Raw genomic sequence first — 6,034 nt, 5'->3', positions numbered from 1 at the left:
CCCTGGGTTTCCTGCTGTAGACACAGCCCCTCGGGTAGGCTGAGGCTAGGGAACGGGTGGGTTGGGCTCTGTGCTAAGTCCCGGGATGTCCAGGGGCCTGCGCTGCCTGCATCGGTGCCTCCTCTTGGTTCTCCCTGTGCTCCCGATCAGCTTCTGAAAACCACAGTAACCCCGGGGCCCTGAGCCTTGGATCGCGCCTTCCTGGGGTGTCCTGTGGGTGGGGTCTCCACCGTGTTCCCTAAGTCTTCCTGATCAGATCTTGTTTCCTTCACGATGGGAAAGATGGCAGGTGCCCCAGTGGATGAACAGGCACCGTGACTGTCCAAGCAGCAGTGAGGCCCTAAGGGGTCCCTACGACTTGCTGATGGGATGTGGAAGAAAGTGAATGGGACTCCCAGGTTCTGGCCTGAGCTACTGGAAGGCTGGAGTTGCCATCAGCCAAGGTGGGGAGCAGGGAGGTGTCCTGCAGGTGGCCTTTAGGCACCCAAGTCTGCACCTCAGGTTAGAATGTGAGGGGCGGCCACAGTCCAGCCATGGAGGCGGGGAGGAGATGGTTGAAAGGAGCTTCTCCCCCTGTGACTGCTGCTCTGGGCTCCTTTTCCGGAATTTCAGTTTTAACGTAATTTGCTTGTACTGTCATATCTTGGTCTGGAGTTAAATTGAACGGAAAGCACAGCTCATCGTGTGTAACCTCGAGTGGAGAAGGCAGGAGACAGATTGCGTGACAGGATTAAGCACTCGGGTTGGCCCAGTTTGGCAGAAGGACCCAAGTGCTGAGACTAGATTCTCTGCAGTCTGTCTCATGTCCCTGATTCATGGAGGGCTCCTTTAAACGCTTAAGGAGAAGAGAGCAACCCGTTAGGAACAGGGTTGATGTATAAACAGACAGACGTCAAAATGCTGCTGGACCTCTAGTTCCTAACACGCGCACATGCCAGGAGCCAGAGCCCTGCAGAAACCATGAGCTTCCGTGGGCTGAGAAAGGACAGGTGGGCCTGATCTACACCTGGCAGAAGGGAAGGGTGAGTGGGGAAGGCAGCCCGTGGGTCTAGCTCACTAGATAGGACACCTGGGTGATGGCAAAGGTGAGAAGTGAGGGGCTGGCAGCCCGTTCAATGGATAGAACACTGACACACTTGTGGATGGCCCCCTGAACCTGATCGGGCTTCAGAAGAACCAGCTAGAAACTTGAATACATCACGTGAGGCTTGGGTGTCGGGTGAGATTAGCTGTCTGCCTCGCAGTGAGTTTAAAGGCCTTTGTGAGGGCTGCCGTGGAAGGTCTCTGGGCAACATGGACCAGATTCACTTCAGTCAGAACAGGACCTGCCTGCCCGGCCCCACAACTGGAAAGGAAGTAGGTAGCCTCCCTCCACTGTAGCCTCAGTTGTCTTTTTGGAAATTCCATAATTTAAAAGAGCAATTGGGCTTTACCTGGTGGCGTAGTGGTTAAAAATCCGCCTGCCAACGCAGGGGACACTGGTTACAGCCCTGGTGGGGAAAGATCCCACATAACGCGGAGCAACTAAGCCCTGCGCCACAACTACTGAGCCCGCGCGCCTAGAGCCCGTGCTCCACAACGAGAGAAGCCACCACAATGAGAAGCCCGTGCACTGCAACGAAGAGTAGCCCCTGCTCGCCACAACTGGAGAAAGCCTGTGCGCAGTAACAAAAACCCAGTGCAGCCAAAACAACAAAGGGCTTCCCTGGGGGCGCAGTGGTTAAGAACCTGCCTGCCAGTGCAGGGGACACGGGTCCAAGCCCTGGTCCAGGAGGATCCCACATGCTGTCCATGTGCCACAGCTACTGAGCCTGTGCTCTAGAGCCCATGAGCCACAACTACTGAAGCCTGTGTGCCACAACTACTGAAGTCCGGGAGTCCTAGAGCCTGTGCTCTGCAACAAGAGAAACCACTGCAACGAGAAGCCCATGTGCCGCAACTAGAGAAAGCCCGCGTGCAGCAACAAAGACCAACACAGCCATAAGTAAATAAATATTTTAAAAAGGAAAGATAAAGCAATTGCTGAAGTAAACACGTTTTTTACATTGGATTGGAAGAGTAAAGAGGAATGCCCTGGGCAAATCCGACCCTTCGCAGGGAGGTGGTTTTTGACCCTGAGCACGAAAAGCTGTACAAATGTGTGTAACTTTGGAGCTGCTAGGCCCTCCTGCAGGAGCAAAATGCATGTGCCAGGGGTGTGAGCCCCTCCATCTTGCGGAGTGGAGCGGTGCTGGTGGAAGTGGGGATGGGTGCTGCAAACATTGCCATCTGTTTGTAAATAAAGTGTTATTGGCACACAGACATACCCATTCATATTCATTCCGGTGCTTTCCTGGCCTGCGGAGTCAAAGTTACTGACTGAACCTTTAGCACAGAGTTTCTTGTTTTGTACAAATGAGCAGGACCCTCCCTGGGACGGCAGTATTGGTGTAACCCCTCATCAGGCCCCCCATAACCAGGGTCACCTTTTGAGCGTTCACAGGAACCTTCCAGCCTGGCCACCACAGGTCATCTGGGTGGGCTTAGGGCAGGAGTGGCAATGATCATCACTTTAATTTTCTGCAGTTTGTATAATAGTTACGTAAGATTAGGAGACTGCATATTAGTATTGTATCGAACACCTTGTCTTATCCAGACTGCGGCGCGCACTGTAGCCGCCAGGTGGCGCCTGAATCTTGGAGTACTATCGGGGCGGTACAGGGGGCGAGGCAGGAGTTCTTGTAGACCCGGACGTCCCCGCCCAGCCCTTCTGTCTGGTGGCGGCCCGGGCTCCGCCTTCAGGCCGCGCTACGTTCCTGCTGCTTTGTCCCGTCCCTCCTGAATCTGTCCTGGGCCCCTGAAGCCTGCGCGCCATCTCCACCATCTCAGAGGCAACTCCCTCGCTGGGGCTCGGGGCTCTACACCCCTCTCCCGCCCCCGTCGGTCAGCTAGCTTCAGAACCTAACTTGGGTCTGCCGCTTCCCACAGCCCCACTGCTACCACCCTGGCCAGCCCTCCACCATCTCCCACCTGGACGTCAATTTAATGCGTGTCATCCTCCTGGGATCTCCCCAGGCTCCAGAAGAACGCCCAGGGTCTGCCTTGGCGCAGGAAGCCCCGCCCCCCGCTGTTCCTCGGCCTCTCCCAACCAGTTCCCACCTCCCAGCCTTCCCACGGGCTCCGCTCTCCGCCGGACGCCCTTCCCGCTGATTCCCGGCACCTGCTTGCGGAGGCCGGCCCTCACCATCCCAGCCACAGTAGCGCCCCTTTCCCTCGCCGCTTGTTCTCTACTCCCCAGGACTTAGCAGAGCTCGTGATAACGCCCCCTCCGCTACCCCCACCGTCCCTTTCCATCCCCCCCTCTCCCATCCCTCCCTACCCCACACCATCCTCCCCATCTCCCCCACCCCACCCCTCCCGGACGCCCTCAGTCGCCCCGGACCCCGCCTCGTCTCCCGGCACCTCCCACGGCCTGTTCTCCCCGAAGCCGCCAGAGGGCGCGTGTGAGCAGCGAGCGGGGCGCGTCCCTGCTCTGCCCGCCGCTCTGGGGGCTGGCTCCCTCGTCCCCCCACCCCGGCGCTGCACGGCCTGACCCGCCCAGTCCCCTCCTCGTCCTCACCTCCTGCCCCTCCCTTTGCGCTAGCGGTTGATTCTGCCGGGATGCTCTTCTCTCTTGGGTCACCCCTCAGGTCTCCACTCAAGTGCCCTTCCTAGTAGCCCCCCACGCCCCCCACCTCCCCTGCTGTTTCCTCCTCAGCGCCCACTTCTAGCCAACATGTTCTCCTGTTGACTATCGGTCCCTCTCACCCCAGTGTCAGCTTCCCACGGGCAGGGGTTTTGACTATTTTGTTCACTGCGTAGGGCCCAGCACGCAGTAGGTGTTTAATAAGTGTTTGGTAAATGACTGAAAGTTGGTTTACGTGTGGTGTCGCCCACCAGTCCCCCGCGTGCCCAGCGCCCAGTTCAGAGCCCGGCAAGCAGCAGGCGCGCAGTCAACGTTTGCTGAATGACTAATGAACGGAACGCGCGGCCCCGGCCACTGCAGGGACACTGTCCAAGCGGGTAGCCGACTGAGGCCGAAGGGCGGCGCCCCCCTACGTCCCTTCGAGATCTCCGTCCTCCAGGGGACCCCTCCTACCCCGGGCCCACCTCCCAACACCGGACCGCCTCTCCAGCTCCAGTGAGAGCCCCTCCCTGCTCTTCCCCCGCCCCCAGGGACCCCTCCCGCTCCTCTCTAGGGCTCCCCAACCCCGTTGGACCCCCGCCCCTCCCCCTTCCTTCTCCGCTCACGCTGGTCCCCGCCCCCATCTCCCTCACTCGGTATCTCCTCACGCCGCCCCTCCCAAGTCCTCAGTCCCTCGAGACTCTCTTCCCCCGCCCGGGAGGGCCCCCCAGTTCCCCCCTCTTTCACCCCCTTCGCGTTAGAGTCCCCGCCTGCCCCGCCGTGTGACCCCCCTCTCAGTCCCTTGCTCCGCGCAGGCGCAGGCTTCCCGGCCCGTCCCTCCCACCCCCACCCCCGGCGGCCGAGGGGCGGGGCGCAGACTGATTGAGGCGGCCGCGACTCCATGGGGCTCCTGGGGCTGCTGAGCCTGCTGCACTCGGCCTTCTTCGGGGACCAGGTAGGGCGCGGGGGTCCCGGCCGCGGGGCGTGGGGTCTGGCCGTGGGCGCGGCTGGGGCGGGAGAGCCGCAGCCCGGAATGGGGTGAGGACCGCGGGAACGGTGGTCGCGGCAGCGGGAGGCGCAAGGGCACGCGCAGGGAATCGCCAAGGGTCTGGGGTCTCGCGCAGTCGCTGTGGAGACCGTTGCCAGGGAAACCGCCTCAGGTTGTTCGCAGGGCTGGCAGCCCCTCCCCCGCGCCGCAGCCACAACCCCCCCCCACTCCGGGTTTGCGCAGGCGCGGCCACGCCGGGCCCAGCCTCCTGCCTCCGAGACAGACCCCCGGACCCCTCCTCATTGCGCAGACCAGAAGACTGGCTACGGCGGGAGGGCTGCGGCGGGGGCGCTGCGGCGAGGACTCGCTCTGCCGAGGCTCCGCCGTGCGCGGGAGGGTGGGGGACCGTGCCACGCCCTACAGCTCTCCAGGCCTCAGTTTCCCCTTCTGGCCGCAGAGCGTAGGGCTGACTTAGATGTTCGCCCACGCGGATGTCCATAGTAATATCCATCCCACCGGGCCCGAGCGCTTTGCTGGCCTCCGAAATCTGAATTCGGGGCCTATAACATCCCCTCTTTAAGAGAAACTGAGGCTGGGAGGGTGCTGCGGGGAGCCCAAGGTCACGCCTCGAGCTGGGCTGGAGCCTGAGCGCGGGGCGGAGGCGCCCGCAGAGGGCACAGCCCAGAGGCCGGCGGGAGCTGTCCGCGGTGCTGAAGGGGCCTCAAGCCCGTCCGCTCCACGCCCGGGAAACTGAGGCCCAGAACCGTGGTCAGGCGACCCATCCCGGGTCGGGATTCGGGGACGCGGCCTGGACCAGCCGGCCCCACCCCTCCCCCACCTCCAGTGGCATTCTCTCCTCACCTGTCAGGGCCCTGCCCAGTCACCCAGTCTGAGCCCGTCTCTGTGATCTCATGACCACCTGCTGCCTTCCTGCTCCCCTGTCCCCCACCCCCATCCAGCTCCGAGTCGGGGGACGCTCCTGGTTCCGCCCCCGGCCCCTGACACGGCGGAGGCTCAATGGGGAAGGGGGGGGCGAATCAAGGGGGCAGAGATGCCCGGGGTCAGGCTCAGAAGGCCCAAGAATGAACCTGGCTGTGTGCCAGGCTCGGGGGGCGTTGTTTTATGGTGGCGATGGGGAGAATCGAGCCCTGTGCGGTAGAGGGAGCAGACGATACCAGGGAGGGAGACTGGGAAGAGGCCCCCCACTAGGCCTGGGCACCCCGAGATTGGGCCTGGGGTCCTGGGAGGCTCTGAGGGTTCCGAAGGCTCTTGTCTTTCTAGAATTTACAGTGATGCCCGATTCTGGCTGTGGCTCAAAGATTTACAGGGTCAAGGATTTGGGGTGGTGTCAGGGACGTGATGTTCCAGAGGCTTGCGGACAAGGGCATTTTGCCTTGGGGTCT

Source organism: Aethalodelphis obliquidens, unplaced genomic scaffold, assembly GCF_003676395.1.
Source record: "Aethalodelphis obliquidens isolate GAN/ISIS:26980383/991018 unplaced genomic scaffold, ASM367639v1 scaffold53, whole genome shotgun sequence".
Lineage (NCBI taxonomy): Eukaryota > Metazoa > Chordata > Mammalia > Artiodactyla > Delphinidae > Aethalodelphis > Aethalodelphis obliquidens.
The sequence above is the reverse complement of the archived record's forward strand: the minus strand, read 5'-3'. Positions refer to the sequence as shown.